The following is a 23,499-nucleotide window of genomic DNA, read 5'->3' on the forward strand; positions in this document are numbered from 1 at the left end:
AAGTGAAGTGTTGCCTCACCTGGAAGGACTGTTTGGGGCCCTGAATGGTGGCAAGAGAGGAGGTGTAGGGACAGGTGTAGCACTTACGCTTCCAGGGATAAGTGCCGGGTGGGAGATCCGTGGGGAGGGACATGTGGATAAGGGAGTCACGGAGGGGCCGATCCCTGCGGAAAGCGGAGAAAGGTGGAGAGGGAAAGATGTGCTTAGTGGTGGGGTCCTGTTGAAGATGGCGGAAGCTGCAGAGGATAATGTGCTGGATCCGGAGGCTGGTGGGGTGGTAGGTGAGGACATGCAAAAATGCCATTCCCTATTCCCAGTTCCTCCGTCTCTGCCGCATCTGCTCCCAGAATGAGGCTTTTCATTCCAGGACATCTCAAATGTCCTCTTTCTTTGAGGATCGTGGTTTCCCCTCTACCGTCATCAATGATGCCCTCACCCGCATCTCCTCCATTTCCCGCACTTCGGCCCTTACCCCATGGAGGGTCAGACACCCTAAGCCAATAGGCTGGTCCTGGATTTATTTCATAATTTACTGGCATAATTTACATATTACTATTTAACTATTTATGGTTCTATTACTATTTATTATTTATGGTGCAACTGTAACAAAAACCAATTTCCCCCAATAAAGTATGACTATGACTATGACTATCCTTCCGCCATCACAACAGGGACAGAGTTCCCCTTGTCCTCACCTACCACCACACCAGCCTCCAGGTCCAGCACATTATCCTCCGCAACTTCCGCCATCTTCAACAGGACCCCACCACTAAGCACATCTTTCCCTCTCCACCCCTCTCCGCTTTCTGCAGGGATCGTTCCCTCCGCGACTCCCTGGTCTACATGTCCCTCCCCACGGATCTCCCACCTGGCACTTATCCCTGGAAGTGCAAGTGCTACACCTGTCCCTACACCTCCTCTCTCACCACCATTCAGGGCCCCAAACAGTACTTCCAGGTGAGGCAACACTTCACTTGTGAGTCTGTTGGGGTCATCTATTGCATTCGGTGCTCCCAGTGCGGCCTCCTCTACATCGGTGAAATCCGACGCAGATTGGGGAACTGCTTCGTCGAGCACCTCCGCTCCGTCCACCACAACAGACAGGATCTCCCGGTAGCCACCCACTTCAACTCTGCTTCACATTCCCATTCAGATATGTCCATACATGGCCTCCTCTACTGCCATGATGAGGCTAAACTCAGGTTGGGGGAGCAACACCTCATATACCGTCTAGGTAGTCTCCAGCCCCTTGGTATGAACATTGAATTCTCCAACTTCCGATAATTCCCTCCCCCTCCCTTCCTCTATCCCCATTGCACTCTGCCCCCTCCCCCAGCTCTGCCTCCTTCTACTACCCATTGTTTTCCCCTATTCCTTCTTCACCTTTCCTATCACCTCCCTGCTTCCCCTCCCCCACCCCTTTATCTTCCCCCTTACTGGTTTTTCACCTGGAACCTACCAGTCTTCTCCTTCCCACCCTCCCCCCACCTTCTTTATAGGGCCTCTGCCCCTTCCCTCTACAGTCCTGACGAAGGGTTCCGGCCCGAAACGTTTATTCATCGTTACCACAGATGCTGCCCGACCTGCTGAGTTCCTCCAGCGTGTTGTGAGTGTTGCTTTGATTCCAGCATCTGCAGATTATTTCGTGTTTATGGAAGTGAATGCTGGACCATTTCTCCAGCAATGGAAAAGGGACTAGAAGCAGCTGAATTATGGTTCTACAGGAGAATGTTAAAAATATCATGGACCACACACACATCAAAGGAAGAAGTTCTCAGAAGAGCCCAAGCAGTTTGATCACTCATACCAACAATAAGAGAAAGACAACTTAGGTTCCTAGGACACATCATGCGGAAAGATGAACTAGAAAAACTCATACTCTCTGGAAAGATTGAGGGGAGCAAACCTAGAGAAAGACCTCGGCTTATGTACAAGAAAAGCATAGCCAAGTGGCTACACATCGAGAAAATGGAAGTCATCCAAAAAACCAAGGATAGATGTATATGGAAAACCATGGTCACCAAAGTCCGCATCGGATATGGTACCTAGACAGACAGACAGATTTGAGCAATGCCTATCCACACAGTCATGGGTATAGAAAGAGTAAAGCAGTGGACTAATCACACAACCCTGAGCTGCACCAGTGTTGATCGTCGGTGGGGAGGAGATGTTATCACCAATCTGCACAGATTGTGGTTTTCCAGTTAGAAAGTTGAGCATCCAATTGCAGAGGGAGGTACAGAGACCCAGTTTCTGTAACTTATCAATCAGGATTGTGGGAATGATGGTGTTAATTATTGAGTTATAGTTGATGATCAGCATCCTGACATAGGTGTTTATATTGTCCAGGTGGTCTAAAGCTACATGGAGAGCCATTGAGATTGCATCTGCTGTCGACCTATTGTGGCGAATGGCAAATTGCAATGGGTAAAGGTCCTTGCTGAGGCAGGAGTTCAGTCTAGTCATGGCCAGCCTCTCAAAGCATTTCATCACTGTAGATATGAGTGCTACTGGGCGATAATCATTACGGCAGCTGACATTAGTCCTCTTAGGCACTGGTATAATTGTTGCCTCTTTGAAGCAAATGGGAACTTCCACCCACAGCAGTGAGAGGTTGAAAATGTCCTTGAATACTCCCGCCAGTTGGTTGGCACAGGTTTTCAGAGCCTTACCAGGTACTCCTTCCACCTTGCGAGGGCTCACCCTCTTCAAAGACAGTCTAACATCGGCCTCTGAGACAGAGATCACAGAGTCATCGGGTGCAGCAGTTATACTTTCCCTTCCAAAGCGGGCATAGCAGGCGTTGAGTTCATCTGGTAGTGAAGCATCACTACCATTCATGGAGTTTTGCTTTGTGGGAAGTAATGTATTGCAAACCCTGCCAGAATTGTGGCATATCCGATGTCGCCTCCAACCTCGTTTGAAATTGTCTCTTCACCCTTGAAATAGTCCTCCACAAATCATACCTGGTTTTCTGGTACAGGCCTGGTGTCGCCAGCCTTGAATGCCACAGATCTGGCCTTCAGATGACGTACCTCCTGGTTCATCTATGGCTTTTGGTTTGGGAATATACAGCAAGTCTTTGTGGGCACACACTCATCCACACAGGTTTTAATGAAGTTGGTAACAACTGCAGCATACTCATCCAGATTCGAAGATGAATCCCTGAATACAGTCCAGTCCACTGATTCAAAGCAGTCCTGTAGGTGCTCCTGTGCTTCCCTTGGCTGAACCTTCTTGGTCCTCACTGCAGGTGCTGCAGTCTTCAGTTTCTGCCCATACTCAGGGAGTAGAAGTACAGTCAGGTGATCAGACTTCTCCAAGTGAGGGCATGGAATAGCACAGTAGGCATTCTTGATGGTGGTGTAGCAATGGTCCAGGGTGTTGTTTCCTCTGATATTGCAAGTGATCTGTTGATGGTAATTGCTAAGGGATTTTTTCAGACTGGCCTTGTTAAAATCCCCCAAAATGCAGTTTTTTGCCTCTGTGTTTACTCAGACAATGGACAGAGTGTCTATTGAAGTAAGGCAAAATGGCATCAACTTCATGAACTCTGTACAGATTACAGAGGAGGGGGTGTTTGCTGTCTTGAAGTAAGTTACAGTAAAAAAATCCCCAGGGCCTGACAAGATGTTCCTGCGGGAGGCAAGTGAAGAAATTCCCAGGGGCCTAGCGACAGGTGAGGTGCCAGACGATCAGATAGCTAAAGTTGTTCTGCTGTTTAAAAAAGGCTTTAAAAATAAACCAGGAAATTATAGGCCAGTGAGCCTAACATGAATAGTGAGAAGTTATTATAAGTTATTCTAAGGGAGCGAATATTATAATAAGTATTTGGATAGACGTGGACTGATCAGCATGGCCTGGTGTCTAACCAAACTTGTAGAGATTTTTGGGGCAGTTAGCGGGCAAGTTGATGAAGACAAGGCAGTGGATATTGTCTACCTGGTCCTGATGAAGGGTCTCGGCCTGAAACGTCGACTGTACCGCTTCCTAGAGATGCTGCGTTCACCAGCGACTTTCATGTGTGTGGCCCGACGTCACCGCGTCAGGCGAACCGCTGGGTGGCGCGAGCGACGCGTTTACGTCACGGGGGTCTGGTCGGACGGGCCGAGCGGCGCCGTGACGTCACGGCCGGCTGGCTGGCTGGCTGGCGAGGGGAAGCTGCAGATTAGTGAATCGGCTCGGTGGTATTGTTCAGGTGGGCACCGTGTCTCTGCATCGGGGCGGGAAGGTGGGCCGGGACTCGTTGGAGACATGTAGCGGCAGCCGAGCGATGACTGAGTTTGCTTTGGTATTTGCTGTTCTGCTTGTGTCACGTTAATGCAGGGTCAGAGACTGCAAACTGGGGCCTGATCGGTCACCTCACCTGCGAAAGGGGATGAGCATGACGCTGCGCTTTATTACTTTAATTCTCCGTGTATTATGAGTGTGTCAGAGGGAGCCAGGTGCGCCTTCTATTCCCCCTTGGCAGTGTTTGGCTGGACTTGGTACGGGGCAGGTGCAATGCTGCCAACAGACCAAAGCGTTGTGCAAATGAATAACAGTTTATTTATTCGCAGAAAAGCGTGTGATATTGGTTTTCAAATTATCAAGCCTCTTTCAGAAAGGCTTATTATGCAGGAATGAATTCAGTTTGCAGATTTACTTTGGAGAGTTTTATAGATGTCGATATTAAATGTTGATATGCCTCTGGTATTTTTGTTGGGATCGCCTGCATCAGTGCATTTCTTGACGGGTAGTTGACGCAAAGGGGATTTCTGCCCAGGATTCTTGTTCCAGAACCCTCTTTAGTCATGCTTGAAAAGCATTAGGGTTGTGAATATCCCCCGCCCCACTTCCCCATCCCCACCACTTTGCCCTACCAAAATTAAAGGAGAATACTGCAGTTGATGTATGTGTTGAAATCCTCAGTGGGGATAGGACCGTCAGTATCTAGAGAGAGATAATGTTTTAGATCAATGACCTTTCATTCCTCAGAAGCTGCAATTCTGATCAAAGGTCAAAACCAAAATACTGTGGGTGTGTGAAATAAAACATTTTTTAATAAAATCAGCAGATCTGCAAATCTGATATATCTTATATAAATAAATATATATAAATCTGATATATATATATATATATAAAATTAGTGGCCGGAAAAGTAAACAGCCTGTCTGTGTATAATGCCTGGTTTGCGGATGAGTTCCAACTTGTGTTACTGAACTCTGTCAATATTACTTGTCTGAAATTACAGTTGAGGATTAGCCAGACAGCTGAGGTTCTAAGGGCTGTCGGGGTAAAATCTGAATCCAGTGGGGAGGAGAGAGAGAAATTAAAGGAAAGACAACAGGACAGCAAAATTACCACACGGATGTGAATAGCAGTGTATTGTCCATTGAGTAATATTTAAACTTACACCCCTTAACTGGAATTTGATTTTAAGTTCTATCTTCATTGTTGGGTTGACTCTTTTGTCATGAACTGTGATTGAAATGTGTATCTGTCGCGGTCATGTGCCCACGTGAACTGTGATTCAAGTGTGTTTCTGTCGCGGTCATGTGCCCATGTGAACTGTGATTGAAATGTGTATCTGTCGCGGTCATGTGCCCACGTGAACTGTGATTCAAGTGTGTTTCGGTCACGGTCATGTGCCCACGTGAACTGTGAATGAAATGTGTATCGGTCATGGTCAAAGGCCCATATGAACTGTGTATTGGTCGTGGTCAAGTGCCCACACAGTACTTCGCCATTTGTTTATTATCAGAATCAGGTTTGATATCACTGCCATATTCCGTGAAATATGTTGTTTTGTGGTGGCAGCAGCATACTGCAATACACAATAAAAAGCTATAAATTATAATAAGAAATATATATTAAAAATAATAGTGCAAAAAGAGAAAAGAAAAAAAATAAGTGAGGTAGAAATCCGGTGGAGGGCAAGAAGTTGTTTTAAAACATTGAGTGTCTGCCTGCAGCCTCCTGTACCACCTCCTTGATGGTACCAATGAGAAAGAGGCCATGTCCTTGGTGGTGGATTCTAACTTTTTGAGACATTGCTTTCAACAGTGGGGAGGCCGGTGATGGAGCTGATTTGACAACACTCTGCAGCTTTTACCAATCCTTGCAGTGCCCCCCCCACCCCCCGCTCCCCATATAGATGATGCAACCTGTTAGAATGCTCTGCACGGTACATCTGTAGAAATTTGCAAGGGTCTTTGGTGTCGTCCCAAGTGCCCAGTGTACAGTAAAGAACCTTGCTTTGCATGCTATCCATAGGGATTATTTCCAGTGCCTGTAAGTTGGACAATGCATGCGGTGATCAACATTTCAGAGGCAGAGTTTTAGAAACATATAGAAACATAGAAAACCTACAGCACAATACAGGCCCTTCAGCCCACAAAGCTGTGCTGAACATGTCTCTACCTTAGAAATTACTAGGCTTACCCATAGCCCTCTAGTTTACTAAGCTCCATGTACCTATCCAAAAGTCTCTTGCCAGCAGCCCATTCCACGCACTCACCACTCTCTGCGTAAAAAAACTAACCCCTGACATCTCATCTGTACCTGCTCCCAAGCACCTTAAACCTGTGCCCTCTTGTGGCAGCCATTTCAGCCCTGGAAAAAAGCCTCTGACTATCCACATGATCAATGCCTCTCATCATCTTATACAGCTCTATCAGGTCACCTCTCATCCTCCGTCACTCCAAGGAGAAAAGGCCAAGTTCACTTAACCTGTCATCATAAGGCATGCTCCCAAATCCAGGCAACATCCTTGTAAATCTCCTCTGCACCCTTTCTATGGTTTCCACATCCTTCCTGCAGTGAGGCGAACAGAACTGAGCACAGTACTCCAAGTGGGGTCTGACCAGGGCCCTATATAGCTGCAACATTACCTCTCAGCTCCTAAATTCAATGCTACGATTGATGAAGGCCAATACACCGTACACCTTCATAACCACAGAGTCAACCTGTGCAGCTGCTTTGAGCGTCCTATGGACTCGGACCCCAAGATCTCTCTGATCCTCCACACTACCAAGAGTCTTACCATTAATAATGTATTTTGCGGCAGCCTTTCGGAGTTGAGGAGCAACCAATCAGCAAGAGGCATTGCGTAAAAAGAGATACCTTTCGGTCAGGTCTACGTTTAAGATTTAAAAAACAGTCCTGCCGAAGGGTCTCAGCCCAAAGTGTCGACTGTACACTTTTCCTACATGCTGTCTGGCCTACTGAGTTCCTCCAGCATTTTGTGTGCGTTGCTCAGATTTCCAGTATCTGCCCTCATTCTTGTTTGTGAGGCAAGAGGGATGGATTGATTAGGAAGGGGAAACACAAGTAATGCAGGTGCAAGGGGAGCAGCCATTCTTGTGAGCGTGCCAGTCTTTAGAGCGGCTTTGTCTCATCAGGTTTGGATGAGGTGGATTGTCTTGTAAGTTGCTCTCTCTGTTGTTATTTGTTCATTCCTCATTCATCAGTGCACAGTATAGTGAGAATGGCTCCAGGGGCAGTGTCCTGTACAGTGTGTGGGATGTGGGAAGTCTGGGACACTTCCAATCTCTCAGATAAACAAATCTGTTCCAAATGCACTGAGCTACAGCTTCTGAGAGAAAGTAAGGAACTGGAGCTGCAGCTCGATGACCTTCAACTCGTATGGGAGAATGAAGAGGCGATAGGTGCTACAGGAGGTAGTCACCCCTAGGTTGCAGGAGACAGGTAACTGGGTGACTGTCAGGAGAAGGAGGGGAAATGCACAGGCAGTACAGAATACACCTGTGGCTGTTCCCCTCAATAAGTATACAACTTTAAATACTATTGAGGGGGACGACCTACCGGGGGAGCCACAGTGACCGTATCTCTGACACTGAGTCTGGTGCTGTGGCTCAGAAGAGCGGAGAGGTGAAAGAAGACTGCAGTGTTGACAGGAGATTCCATAGTCAGAGGAACAGAGACGAGGTTCTGTGGCCGTGATAGAAACACCCGGTAGGTTGTCTCCCAGGTGCCAGAATCATGGATGTCTCTGATCAGATCCATGGCGTTCTCAAGGGTGAGGGTTTGCAGCCAGAAGTCTTGGTACGTATTGGCACCAGTGACATAGGTAGACATAGTGAGGAGGTTCTGAAAAGAGATTTTAGGGAGCTAAGAAACAGGACCTGCAGAGTACAGGACCTCCGTCCAAGGTGGTAATCTCTGGATTTCTGCCAGTGAGAATAAGAACAGGATGGTTCGGCAGGTGAATATGTGGCTGAGGAACTGGTGCAGGGGCAGGAGCTCAGATTTATGGATCATTGGGATCTCTTTTGGGGAAGGTACGACCTGTACAAAAGGGATAGGTTACAGCTGAACCCAAGGGGGTCCAGTATCCTTGTGGGCATGTTGGCTGGACTTGTTTGGGTTGGTTTAAACTAATTTGTCAGTGGGATGGGAACTGGAGTGATAGTGCTGAAGATCAGATAGTTGGGTTACAAACAGAGGCAATGTGGGGAGACTAGACCACAAAAAATAGGAGCAGAATTAGGCCATTCAGCCCATCAAGTCTGCCCCACCATTCGATCATGGCTGATCCCGGATCCTGCTCTACCCCATACACCTGCCTTCTCTCCATAACCTTTGATGCCCTGACTGATCAGGAAACAGTTAAATTCCGCCTTAAATATACCAACTAACTTGGCTTCCACCGCAGTCCGTAGCAGAGCATTCCACAGATTCAGTACCCTCTGGCTAAAAAAGTACCTCCTTCCTTCTGTTCTAAAAGATCACCCCTCAATTTTGAGGCTGTGGCGTCTAGTTCTGGATATCCCCACCAGAGCAAACATCCTCTCCACATCCACCCTATCTCGTCCTTTCAACATTCAGTAGGTTTCAGTGAGATCCCCCTACGTACAGGCCCAAAGCTGCTAAATGTTCCTCATATGTTAATCCCTTCATTCCCAGAATCATCCTCGTGAACCTCCTCTGCACTCTCTCCATTAACAACACTTCCTTTCTGAGATATGGGGCCCAAAATTGTTGACAATTACTCCAAGTGAGGCCTGACTACTGTCTTATAAAGGCACAGCATTAACTCGATTTTATATTCTATTCTCCTTGAAGTAAATGCTAATATTGCATCTGCCTTTGTTACCACAGAATCAAAAAAGGCCGTTTTTGTTCCTACCTGCTGCCTCCTGCCTGTCAGACATTCTGCTGTCCTTGCCAGTATCTTTCCTGTAACGCCATAGGATTTTGTCTCGTTAAGCAGCCTCACTTTATCAAATGCCTTCTGAAAATCCAAGTGAATGACATCCACTGCCTCTCCTTTGTCCACCCTGCTTGTTACTTTCTCAAAGAACTCTTAACAGATTTGTCAGGCAAGATTTCCCTTGACAGAAACCATGCTGACTTTGACATATTTTAGCATTAGTCTCCAAGTACCCCAAAACCTCATCCTTAACAATTTCCCAACCACTGAGGGTGCCTTTCTCCCTTAAAGATTGGAGTAACATTTGCAATCTTTCTGTCCTCTGGGACCATGTCAGAATCAAGTGATTCTTGAAAGATCATGATTAATGCATCTGTTATCTCTTCAGCAACCTCTCTCAGAACTCTGGGATGTAGTCTATCTGGTCCAGGTGACTTATCCACCTTAAGATCTTTAAATTTGTCTTGCACTTTTTCTTTGTAATAGCAAAAGCACTCACTCCTGCTCCCGGACACTCACGGACCTAGCTAGTGTCTTTCACAGTGAAGACTGATGTAAAGTACCCATTAAGTTCATCTGCCATTTCTTTGTTCCTCTTTAGTACCTCACTAGCATCATTTTCCAGTGGTGCAATATCAACTCTCACCTCCCTGTTACTCTTTATATAACTGAAAAAAACTTCTGTTATCTTGCTTTATATTATTGGCTAGTCTGCCTCATATTTCATCTTTTCCCTTCTTATAGCCTTTTAGTTGCCTTTTGTTAGATTTTAAAAGCCTTCCAATCATCCAACTTCCCACTCACTTTTGCTACCTTATATGCCCTTTCCTTGTCTTTTATGCAGTCCTTAACTTTCCTTGTCAGCCATAGTTGCCTACCCCTGCCATTTGAGAACTACTTCTTCTGTGGGACATATCTATCCTGTGCCCTGTGAACTATTCCAGGAAACTTCAGCCATCATCCCCACCAGTCTCCTCCTCTAGTCCACCAGGGCAAGCTCCTCTCTCATGCCTCTGTAATTCCCTTTATTCCATTGAGATATTGATACATGTGACTTGTGCTTCTCCCTCTCAAATTGCAGTATGAATTTAAACATTATGATCACTGTCTAAGGGATCCTTTACATTAAGCTCCCTCATAAGATCTGGGTTATTACACAACACCCAATCTAAGATAGCCTTTCCCTGAGCAGGCTCAAGCACAAGCTGCTCTAAAAAGCCATCTCATAGGCATTCAACAAATTCCCTCTCTTATGATCTGACACCAACCAGATTTTCCCAATCCCCTTCCATACTGAAGTCCCCCATTACAATTGTGTCATTACCCTTATTAAATGCCTTTTCCAGCTCGCTTTGCAATATCAACCCCACATAGTGGCTGCTATTTGGAGGCCTATATATGATTCCCATAATGGTTTTTTAACCCATGCAGTTTCTGAACTCAACCCAAAGATTCGACATTCTCTGACCCTATGTCACCCCTTTCCAAAGTTGGAATTCCATCTCTTACCAACAGAACCACACCACTGTCTATGTCTTCCTGTCTGTCCTTTCTATACAAAGTATATCCTTTGATATTAAGCTCCCAACTGTGGCCTGCTTTCAGCCACGACTCAGTGATGCCCACAACATCATACTGACCAATCTCTAATCGTTCCACAAGTTCATCGACCTTATTTCAAATGCTATGTGCATTTAAATACAGCAGCTTCAGTTCTGCAATCTTTGCCCTTTTGAATTTTGCCTCTGTGGTACAATTTAACTCTTTGCTCTGTCTACATTTGTTCCCAGTCATTGGCTTGTCCTTCCTTTCATTCATGTTACACCCATCATCTACTTGTAAACCTGCTGGCTCATTCTCAGCTCTATCACACTGATTCCCATCCCCCACCTTATCAGTTTAAACCACTCCCAACAGCTCTAGTGAACCTGCCCACAAGAATATTGGTCCCCCTCAGATTCAGGTGCAAATGATCCCTTTTGTATCGGTCCCACCTGCCCCAGAAGAGATTCCAATTATCTGGAATTCTGAATCCCTGGTTCCTGCTCCAATTTTTCAATCACAACTGCCCCCTCATTCTATTCCTATCCTCACTGTCGCGTGGCACAGCAGTCCCAAGGTTACTACCTTTGAGGTCCTGCTTCTCAGCTTCTTTCCTAACTCCCTGTATTCCTTTATCAGGACCTCCTTCCCTTTTCTACCTGTGTCGTGGGTACCAGTGTGTACTACGACTTCTGGCTGCTTACCCTCCCTTTTCAGGATATTGTGGACGCGTTCAGAAACATCACAGACCCTGGCATCTGGGAGGCAAGCAACCATCGTGTTTCCTTTTTGCACCCACAGAATCACCTATCTGCCCCCCTGACTATAGAGACCCTTTACTGCTGCCATCCTCTTCAGTTCCCTCCCATTCTGAGCCACAGGACCCGACTCAGTGCCAGAGGCATGGTTGCTGTTGCTTCCCCCAGGTAGGTCGCTTGCCCCTCAACAGTACTCAAAATGGAGTACTTATTGTTCAGGGGGATGGCCATAAGGGTGCTCTCCACGGTTTGATGTGCTCCCTTCCCTCTCCTGACAGTCACCCATTTATCTGTCTGCTGTAGCCTTGGGGTGACTACCTCCCTGTAGCTCCTGTCTATCACCTCTTCACTTCCCCGAACAAGTCGAAGGTCATTGAGCTGCAGGCTGACAATAGGGCAAAATTGCAGTCAACAGGACGAGTTGCAATGTAAGATGCAGACAGAATTGAAAAGGGTGCATAGAGGACTGAAGGTGTTATATTTGAATGCATGCAGTATATGGAATAAGGTAGATGAACTTGAAGCACAGTTACAGATTGACGTGTACGATGTAGGCATCACTGAATCATGGATGAAAGAAGATTATAGCTGGGACTTTAATGTCCAAAAATACACATTGTATTGAAAGGATAGGCAGGAAGGCAGAGGGGTGGCGTGGCTTTGTTGGTTATAAAAAATGAAATTAAGTCATTAGAAAAAGGTGTCTTAGGGTCGGAAGGTGTTAAATTGTTGTGGATAAAGCTAAAGAACTGCAAGGGTAAAAAGATCCTGATGGGAGTTGTACACAGACCCCCAAACAGTAGTAAGAATATACTCTACAAGTTACAATGGGAGATAGAAAATGCATGCTAAAAGGACAATGCTCATGGAGGATTTCAATATGCAGGTAGATTGGGAAAATCGGGTTGCTGTGGGATATTATCCCAAGAGGGATAATTTCTAGAATCCCTACGAGATTGCTTTTTAGAGCAGCTTGTGGGTGAGCCCACTAGGGGATCAGCTGTTTTGGATTGGATGTTTTGCCGTTAACCAGAATTGATTAGAGAGTTTAAGGTAAAAGAACCCTTTGGGGCAAGTGATCATATGATTGAATTCACCCTGAAATTTGACAAAGGGAAGCCAAAGTCAGATGTATTAGTATTACAGTGGAGTAAAAGGAATTACAGAGACATGAGAAAGGAGTTGGCCAGAATTGGTTGGAAAAGAACACTGGCAGGGATGATGGCAAAGCAGCAGTGACTGGAATTTATGAAAGCAATTCAGAAGGGACTGAATATATACATCCCTAAAAGGAAGAAGTATTCTTAAAGCAAGATGACACAACCAGGACTAACAAAGGAAGTCAAAGCCAACATAAAAGCCAAAGAGAGGACATATAATACAGCAAAAATTAGTGGGAAGTTAGAGGATTGGGAAGTTTTTAAATACCAACAGCAGGTAAAAAAAAAATCATTAAGAAGGTAAAGGTGAAATATAAATGTAAGCTAACCGATAATATTAAAGATGATACCAATAGTTTCTTCAGATACATAAAGTGTAAAAGAGAGGCAAGAGTGGATATCGGACCGCTGGAAAATTATGCTGAAGAGGTAGTAATAGGGGACAAGGAAATGGCTGATGAACTAAATAAGTATTTTCCTTCTGTCTTCACTATAGTGAAAGTTCCAGGTGTCAGAGATCATGAAGTTTTGAAATTACCATAACTAGACACAAGGTTCTTGTGAAGCTGAAAGGTCTGAAGGTAGATAAGTCACCTGGACCAGACTGTCTACACCCCAGGGTTCTGAAAGAGGTGGCTGATGACATTGTGGTAGCATGAGGAATGATCTTTCAAGAATCACTAGCTTCTGGAATGGTTCAGGAAGACTGGAAAATTTCAAATGTCATTCCACCCTTCAAGAAGGAAGAGAGGCAGAAGAAAGGAAATTATAGGCCAGTTAGTCTGACCTCCATAGTTAGGAAGATGTAGGAGTCGATTATTAAGGATGTGGTTTCAGGTTACTTGGAAGCACATGATAAAATAGGCCATAATCAGCGTGGTTTCCTCAAGGGAAAATCTTGCCTGACAAATCTATTGGAATTCTATGGTTTCTGTGGTTTCTAGATAACAAACAGGATAGACAGAGGGGGAAATTGGTTGCTGTTGTATACTTGGACTTTTAGAAGGCCTTTGACAAGGTACCACACATGACACTGCTACAAGCCCATGGTATTACAGGGAAGATTCCAGCACGGATAAAGCAGTGGCCAATTGGCTGGAGACAAAGAGTGGGAATAAAGGGAGCTGCCAGGTGGCTGCCAGTGTCTAGTGGTGTTCCATAGGTGTCTGTGTTGGGATTGACTCTTTTTACATTATATGCTAATGATTTGGATAATGGAATTGATGGCTTTGTTGCAAATTTGCAGACGATAGGAAGATGGGTAGAGGGGAAGGTAGCTCTGAGGAAATAGGGAGGCTACAGAAGGACTTACACAGATTAGGAGAATGGGAAAAGAAGTGGCAGATGGAATACAGTGTCAGGATGTGTATGGTTTTGCACTTTGGTAGAAGAAATGAACGGGTTGGCTTTTGTTTAAGTGCAAAGAAAATACAAAAATCTAAGGCACAAAAGGATTGGGGAGTCCTTGTGCAGGATTCCCTAAAGGTTAATTTGCAGGTTGAGTCTGTGGTGAGGAAGGCAAATGTGATGTTAGCATTCATTTCAAACGGACTAGAATATAAAAGCAAGGACATAATGTTGTGACTTTGTAAAGCACTGTGAGATCTTACTTGGAATATTGTGAGCAGTTTTGGTCCCATTACCTTCGAAAGGATGTGCTAAAATTGGAGGGGGTTCAAAGGAGGTTCACGAAAATGATTACAAGATTAAACGTCATATGTTTGGTGGGTCTGGGCCTGTATTCACTGGAATTCAGGAGAATGAGGGGTGTCCTAATTGAAGCCTATCAAATGATGAAAGGCCTTGATAGAGAGAATGTTTTCTATGGTGCGAGTGTCTATGACCAGAGGATACAGTCTCAGAATAGAGGGGTGTCCTTTTAGAATAGAGTTGAGGAGTAATTTCCTCAGCCAGAGTGCAGTAAATCTGTGGAATTCATTGCCACAGGCAGCTGTGAAGGCCAAGTCTTAAGTATATTTAAGGCAGAGGTTGGTGGATCCTTGATTGGTCAGGGCATGAAGGGATGCAGGGGGAACTCAGGAGATTGGGGCTGAGAGGAAAATTGGATCAGCCATGATGCCATGGTGGAGTGGACTTGATGAGCCAAATAGCCTAATTCTGCTCCTATATCTTATGGTCTTATGGTGTTCATCAATGTTGTACAAAGGTAAAAACAATAACAGGTGCTACAGGTACAGAGAAAGTGCAGTGCAGGTAGATATGAGATCCAAGGGCTATGAAAAGGTAGACTGTGAGATCAAAGGATTGTCTTTATAAAATTGATCAGAGAATTCAATAAGTTAGAGAATTTAGATTTAAGTGCATGGAACAATTATAATAGATGTAATCTAAGAATGGTTAATAGTCATAATGCTGCTGTACCAAGATGCCAGAGGAAGTGGTAGGTGCACTCAGACCAAGCTTAATGCTGAGGAGGTAAATAGACATTGTGTAAATGGACATGGGTGCCTGATTTTAAAAAATCAAACCCAAGATGTATGATATTTTATGTATACACAGTAATTTGTGGAGTGACCTGTATGTCGGTGGAGCAACAACCCATTGTAGCATTAACACCTCGTAGCATCAGTGGAGGAAGCAAGTGGTGGTTAAATCTTAACGGGACCAGCTATGAGTCCTCCTCTGCCTTTGGCTTTTTCTTCAAGTAGACATCGATATTTGACTGCCTTTTCTTAAGTTTCCTCTCATGAAGCAGTTCTCGGCAGCCGGAAATCATGTCAAGAGCACCTCTCTTTGCTTCTAGTCAGGGCCATTACTGATGAACTGGTCTGTGATTTGTGTGATCGTGGTGATGCCAGTGCATGGAGAGAGGAAGTCTGCTGCATGGGTAACAGCTTGCTCTCCATATTGTACTGTTCTGGCTTGCATATTGGCTTGTGACACTGCACCAACGATGTAGACAGCTGGGACGTAACATCCATGGGTGACCCCAACCAACAGAGGGCCTCTGTTCTTATTGACAATTTTTTTCAGCCAATCGACAATCAAGACTGAGCATATATCTGTGTCACATCAAACAGTTTACTCAGGAGTCTTGAAAAACTGAAGGAAATAGACTGAAAACCAAAGTGACAGCAGCCTCCATTAGTAAGAATGGGCTGACTCCTGCAGAAAATGCAGTGAGTGGAGGATAATTACATGCTGTTGATTTTCATAAAGCCATGCAGGTTACCAGTTGTCACGAGGCTCGAGTTTAATGGGGATAATTATAAGTTGTTGTGCTCTGGCTAGGAATAACATTGACACCAAATGCAGCTACATCAAAATAAGTAAGAAAGGGTATTCTGGATTGTCTTCTGATCAAAGTCAAGTTTCTTGTCGTCTGCACAAGTACATGAACACACAGGTGCAATGAAAAACTGACTTGTCGCAGCATCACAGACAGAAAGCATCATGTAGGCAGTATTCACAAGAAAAGCGAAACTATACACAAGTAAATAATATAAATTTTCACAAGAAGCTCACAATTAGAACAAAACACAAAGTCCATTTTAGTGCAATGTGATCAGTGTTCATAACATTGCTAAGCTGCTCAAAGTTTCAAAAGAAATTTATTATCAAAATATATATATGTCACCATGTACTACCCTGAGATTCATTTTCTTACAGGCATTCACATTACAACAATAGAATCAATGAAAAACTACACAAAAAGACTGACAAAGCAACCAATGTGCACAAGACAAACTCTGCAAATAGAAAAAAAAAGAAAAAGAAATAAATAAATCGCTGTAAATTTCTTGAAAGTGAGTCTGTGGGTTGCAGAATCAGCTCATTGTTGAGGTGAGTGATGTTATCCACACTGGGTTAAGAGCCTGATGGTGAGGGGTAATAACTGTTCCTGAACCTGGTGGTGTGGGTCCTGAGGCTCCTGTACCACCTCTCTGATGGCGGCAGTGAGAAGAGAGCGTGGCCTGGATGGTGGGGGTCCATAATGATGATTAGGGTTTTGCCGGTTGGTTCAAGAATTGGATGGCTGAAAGGACGTCGCTGTACTTGAACTTGGTGGTTTGAGACCTCCTGGCTGATGGTAGCTGTGAAAAGATGGAATGGCATTCCTTGCACTCATTGTTACCATTTTTCAATTTTGGTTTCAGTGATAGCTGTGATCTTTCATCCCACATCTCCAAGCAAACCACAGTATTATTCTTGGCTAAATAGACCCAGTTTTTATCCCTGATTTTAGAAGTTTACCAGTTCCAAGTCCCAGGCCAGAGGCCCTAGATGCATTATTGAGGGGCAACTGCATCGTTGAAGTGCTGACATGCTGATGAGAGTTTAAATCAAGGTGCAGTCTTCCTCCATGTAAAAGATTGTGTGGCATCTTTTGAAAAAGAACTGGGAAGTAGAGTGAAGAGCTTAAGGGCTTTGGCTAAACGGGCGAGGTGAAGAGGGTTTGGTTACTCATTTTTTTTCACTGTTATTTGAAGAGAAGGGGAAGTATGAGTGTGAGGGCAGTTTGTTGTTCTCAGTGCCGGATGTGGGAGGTGGTGGAGTCTCCCAGCCTCCCGGCCGTCCACATCTGCACCAGGTGCGTCGAGATGCAGCTCCTAAGAGACTGCGTTACGGAACTGGAGCTACAGCTCAATGACCTTCGTCTTATCAGGGAGAATGAGGAGTTGATAGGCAGAAGTTACAGGCAGGTGGTCACACCGGGGCTACAGGAGGCAGACAAGTGGGTCAAGGTTAGGAAGGGGAATAGGAAGAATCAGGTAATAGAGAGTACCCCTGTGGCTGTGGCTGTTCCCCTTGAAAATAAGTACTCCTGTTTTAGTACTGTTGCGGGGGACAGCCTACCTGGGGGAAGCAACACTGGCCGTGCCTCCGGCACAGAGTCCGGCCCTGTAGCTAAGAAGGATAGGGAACGGAAGAGAAGGGCAGTAGTAATAGGGGACTCTATAGTTAGGGGGTCAGATGGACGATTCTGTGGATGAAGTCAGGAGACCAGGATGGTAATTTGCCTCCCTGGTGCCAGGGTCCGGGATGTTTCTGATTGCGTCCAAGAGATCCTGAAGTGGGAAGGAGAGGAGCCAGAGGTTGTGGTACAAATGACATAGGTCATTGAAGAGGTCCTGAAAGAAGAATATAGGGAGTTAGGAAGGGAGTTGAGAAAAAGGACGTCAAAGGTAGTAATCTCGGGATTACTGCCTGTGCTACGCGACAGTGAGAGTAGGAATGCAATGAGATGGAGGATAAATGCGTGGCTGAGGGATTGGAGCAGGGGCAGGGATTCTGGTTTTTGGATCATTGGGACCACTATTAATGCAGGTGTGACCTGTACAAAGGGGGCGGGTTTCACTTGAATCCTAAGGGGACCAATATCCTGGCGGGGAGATTTGCGAGGGCTACTGAGGTGACTTTAAACTAGAATGGTTGGGGGGAGGGAATCAAATTAAGGAGACTAGGAGAGGGGAGGTTTATGTAGGGGGAAAGGAAGAAAAAGATAACAAAGTTGTTTGCTCAATTAAGGATAAACAGAGAGTGGGAGGTGGAGAGTTTCTTAAATGCATCTATTTTAATGCTAGGAGCATTGTGAAAAAGATGGATGAGCTTAGAGCATGGATTGATACCTGGAAGTATGATGTGGTAGCTATTAGTGAAACGTGGTTGCAGGAGGGGTGTGATTGGCAAGAAAATATTCCAGGATTTCGTTGCTTCAGATGTGATAGAATAGGAGGGGCAAGAGGGGGAGGTGTTTCATTGCTTGTCAGAGATTATATAACAGCGGTGCTCTGGCAGGATAGATTAGTGGACTCGTCTAGGGAGGCTATTTGGGTGGAACTGAGGAATAGGAAAGGTGTTGTGACGCTTATAGGGGTGTATTATAGACCACCTAATGGGGACTGAGAAGTGGAGGAGCAAATTTGTAAGGAGATACCAGATATTTGTAGTAAGCACAAGGTTGTGATTGTGGGAGATTTTAATTTTCCACACATAGACTGGGAAGCCCATTCTGTAAAAGGGCTGGATAGTTTGGAGTTTGTAAAATGTGTGCAGGATAGTTTTTTGCAGCAATACATAGAGGTAACAACTAGAGAAGGGGCAGTGTTGGATCTCCTGTTAGGGAATGAGACAGGGCAGGTGACGGAGGTATTTGTTGGGGAGCACTTCGGGTCCAGTGATCACAGTACAATTAGTTTCAGTGTAATTATGGAGAAGGATAGGACTGGACCTAGGATTGAGATTTTTGATTGGAGAAAGGCTAACTTTGAGGAGATACGAAAGGATTTAGAAGGCGTGGATTGGGAAAATTTGTTTTATGGGAAGGATGTAACAGAGAAATGGAGGTCATTTAAAGGTGAAATTTTGAGGGTTAAGAATTTTTATGTTCCTGTTAGGTTGAAAGGAAAGGTTAAAACTTTGAGAGAGCCATGGGTTTTCAAGAGGTATTAGAAACTTGGTTTAGAAAAAGAGAGGGATCTTCAATAAATATAGGCAGCTTGGAGTTAATGAGGTACTCGAGGAATATAAAGAATGTAAAGAGAATCTTAAGAAAGAAATTAGAAAAGCTAAAAGAAGATACGGGGCTGCTTTGGCAAGTAAGGTGAAAATAAATCCAAAGAGTTTCTACAGTTATGTTAGTGGCAAAAGGATAATGAGGGATAAAATTGGTCCCTTGGAGAATCAAAGTGGGCGGCTATGTGCGGAGCCAAAAGAGATGGGGGAGATTTTGAACAACTTCTTTTCTTCGGTATTCACTAAGGAAAAGGATATTGAATTGTGTAAGGTAAAGGAAACAAGTCGGGTAGTTATGGAAATTATGACAATTGTAGAAGAGGGAGTACTGGCACTTTTAAGGAATATAAAAGTGGATAAGTCTCTGGGTCCGGACAAGATATTCCCTAGGACCTTGAGGGACATTAGTGTAGAAATAGCAGGGGCTCTGACAGAAATATTTCAAATGTCATTAGAAACGGGGATGGCGCCAGAGGATTGGCGTATTGCTCATGTTGTTCCATTGTTTAAAAAGGGTTCTAAGAGTAAACCTGGCAATTATTGGCCTGTGAGTTTGACGTCAGTGGTGGGTAATTTGATGGAAAGTATTCTTAGAGATGGTATATATAATTATCTGGATAGACAGGATCTAATTAGGAACAGTCAACATGGATTTGTGCGTGGAAGGTCAATTTGACAAATCTTATTGAATTTTTTGATGAGGTTACTGAGAAAGTTGTGGGTAAAAAGGTGGATGTTGTCTGTATGGACTTCAGTAAGGCCTTTGACAAGGTTCCACGTGAAAGGTTAGTTAGGAAGGTTCAATCGTTAGGCATTAATATGTAAGTAGTAAAATGGATTCAGCAGTGGCTAGATGGGAGACGCCAGAGAGTAGTGGTGGATAACTGTGTGTCAGATTGGAGGACGGTGTCTAGTGGTGTGCCTCAGAGATCTGTACTGGGTCCAATGTTTGTAATATATATTAATGATGTGGATGATGGGGTGGTAAATTGGATTAGTAAGTATGCAGATGATACTAAGATAGTTGGTGTTGTGGATGATGAGGTAGGTTTTCAAAACTTGCAGAGAGATTTAGGCCAGTTAGAAGAGTGGGCTGAAAGATGGCAGATGGAGTTTAATGCAGAAAAATGTGAGGTGCTACATTTTGGTAGAACTAATCAAAAGAGGACATACATGGTAAATGGTAGGGCATTAAAGAATGCTGTAGAGCAGAGGGGTCTAGGAATAATGGTGCATAGTTCCATGAAGATGGAATCTTATGTGGATAGGATGGTGAAGAAAGCTTTTGGTTTGCTGGCCTTTATTAATCAGAGCATTGAGTATAGGAGTTGGGAGGTAATGTTGAATTTGTATAAGGCATTGCTAAGGCCAAATCTGGAGTATTGTGTACAGTTCTGGTCACTGAATTATAGGAAAGATGTCAATAAAATTGAGCAAGTACAGAGGAGGTTTACTAAAATGTTGCCTGGGTTTCATCTCCTAAGTTACAGAGAAAGGTTGAACAAGTTAGGTCTTTATTCTTTGGAGCGTAGAGGGTTGAGGGGGGACTTGATACAGGTGTTTAAAATTATGAGGGGGATTGATAGAGTTGACATGGTCAGACTTTCCATTGAGAGTGGGGATGATTTAAACAAGAGGACATGAGTTGAGAGTTAGAGGACAAAAATTTAGGGGTAACATGAGGGGGAACTTCTTTACTCAGAGAGTGGTAGCTGTGTAGAATGAGCTTCCAGCAGAAGTGGTTGAGGCAGGTTCGATGTTGTCATTTAAAGTTAAATTGGATGGCTATATGGACAGGAAAGGAATGGAGGGTTATGGGCTGAGTGCAGGTCGGTGGGACTAGGATAGGGTAAGACTAGGGTCGGCACGGACTAGAAGGGCCGAGATGGCCTGTTTCCGTGCTGCTATTGTTATATGGTTGTAAGGTTATAAGTAGATATTTTATTGATCCCGAGGGAAATTACAGTGTCACGGTAACGTTACAAGTGCACAGATATACAAATATTAGAAGAGGAGTAAGAAAAAATTTTAAAAAAGTTACCTCAAAAAGTCTAACGAGGGCGTGATCACTTCTTTATAGAGCCTAATAGCCGAGGGTAAGAATGACCTCATGTAGTGCTCTTTGGAGCAGTGCGGTTCTCTCAGTCTATTACTAAAAGTGCTCCTCTGTTCAGCCAAGGTGGTATGCAGAGGGTGAGAAACATTGTCCAGAATTGCCAGGATTATCCATTGGGTCCTTTGTTCCACCACAGCCTCCAGTATGTCCAGTTTGACTCCAATAACAGAATCAGCTTTTTTAATCAGTTTATTGCGCCTGTTGGCATCACCTGTGTTGATGCCATTGCCCCAGCAGACCACTGCAAAGAAGATTGTACTGGTGACAACAGTGCGAGCATGTGAAGGAGAGGCCTGTATATTCCAAAGGACCTCAGTCTCCTCAGGAAGTATTCTCTCTTGCCCTTGCAGCATTTACCTTTCAAGCAGCAGATGAACGGGTTTTTGGGTGTGTGGACCTTGCTTTAAGTAACTGATGTTTTTCCAGACTTTCCAACATTGGTTGTAAAGGGTCATGGCTGCCAAGGTAATGAACAACACACCATGTTTTTCTTTTTCCTTTATAATGGACAGTCTTCCATTGGAGAAATTTTATGTACAAGCTTTCACAAAAATGTTAAGGATCTCACCCCGAAATATCAACTCTATATTCTTCTCCATGGATACTGCCTGACCTGCTGAGTTCCTCCAACATTTTGTGTTGCTTGGATTTCCAGCATCTGCAGACTTTTTTATGTTTATACTTTCCTACAACTATTCACTTCTTGAACCAACCAGCAAAACCGTAATTACCAACAGTTTAGCAACACTATGACCATTTTGATCACATTGTTTTCGTTTTGCAGTAATTGTGTTCTTTTTGTAGAAGTTTAAAATCCTTTAAAATACTTCATTTTTCGTAATTTACATTCGACTTTACATCAGCTATTTTAATGTTTTTTTTAATTTTTCATCTTGGGATCAAGATGCATCTGTATTTTTTTATTCATTTCTCAGGGTGCAATTATTAATTGCTGTATTTCTTCCCCATCTGTATTTGCCTTTGAGAAGGTGGCACTGAGATGCTACCTTTGAGAAGGTGTGTTGATCTGCCTCTCTACCAGAGGTCTTTAGGTTCAGACCCAGGGAATAACTGTTTACTTAAAAGTACATACTGTTTATTAGCAAGCTTGCATTTTCAGTTGGCAACACAGAATCTCTGCTCACTGAGCTTGAGAAAATCTGCAGCTAAGTCAGCCCAGAATACTGTTTGGAGCTGTTGATGTACATTGTTATCACATACAGATAAGGGTAGACCAAGAAGCTTCTCATGGAACAAACAATTCTTTGTTCATACATTATTCTCAGAGCAAGACTTGTCAAGTCAGTTAGGTTCTAGCCCTTTAATTCTGCAAATACTTCCTCATTCCCTCCTTTTGTCATTGCATGACAACTAGGATTATCAATGTCGGGGTTGTTGTACATCTTAATTTTCATATTCGTGTAAGGAGGGTGGATAATAACCCATAGGATAGGCCGAAGGGCTTTCTGGGTCATCGTAGACTCCATTCTCATCATTTGCACCTCGGTCTCTCTGAGGTCCCCTTTTTTCTTGGCGGACTCTTTGTATAAATACCCCTGTGGGTGTAGGGCAAAAGCACCGGCTGACTAGGGACCATAAACATCAGAAAAGTGCAATAAGTATGAGTATTCCTGCAATGATGATAGCGTAATGTAGCATTATACCGCTCCATCCCGCGATGATGATAGTGTAATGTAGCATTATACCGCTCCATCCTGCGATGATCATCGCGTAATGTCGCGGTATACCGCTCCACCCCGCGATGATCATCGCGTAATGTCGCAGTATACCGCTCCACCCCGCGATGATCATCGCGTAATGTCGCAGTATACTGCTCCACCCCGCGATGATCATCGCGTAATGTCGCAGTATACCGCTCCACCCCGCGATGATCATCACGTAATGTCGCAGTATACCGCTCCACCCCGCGAAGATGATAGCGTAATGTCGCATTATACCGCTCCATCCCGCGATGATGATAGCGTAATGTAGCATTATACCGCTCCATCCTGCAATGATGATAGCGTAATGTAGCATTATACCGCTCCATCCCGCGATGATGATCGCGTAATGTAGCATTATACCACTTCATCCTGCGATGATGATAGTGTAATGTAGCATTATACCGCTCCATCCTGCGATGGTGATAGTGTAATGTAGCATTATACCGCTCCATCCTGCGATGATCATCGCGTAATGTAGCATTATACCGCTCCATCCTGCGACGATGATAGTGTAATGTAGCATTATATCGCTCCATCCTGCAAACATGCCACTGAAGGGTCACCATCC

At 44.4% G+C, this 23,499-nt stretch overlaps 1 protein-coding gene across 2 annotated transcripts in view; it reads left to right on the forward strand.

The window, feature by feature from the left end:
* The first annotated feature begins 4,111 nt into the window (after positions 1-4,111).
* Positions 4,112-23,499, forward strand: part of asphd2 (aspartate beta-hydroxylase domain containing 2) — a 72,210-nt gene continuing 52,822 nt past the window's right edge. The window contains exons 1-2 of one of the 2 annotated variants that reach the window (XM_063034257.1): positions 4,119-4,198; positions 16,245-16,418. The gene's annotated coding sequence lies outside the window, so the exon portion shown is untranslated. Of the gene's footprint in view, positions 4,199-16,244; positions 16,419-23,499 lie in introns of both variants that reach the window. The other variant, XM_063034256.1, reaches the window with a different exon arrangement.

The sequence above is a fragment of the Mobula hypostoma genome, chromosome 27 (assembly GCF_963921235.1).
Source record: "Mobula hypostoma chromosome 27, sMobHyp1.1, whole genome shotgun sequence".
NCBI classification, from domain to species: Eukaryota; Metazoa; Chordata; class Chondrichthyes; order Myliobatiformes; family Myliobatidae; genus Mobula; species Mobula hypostoma.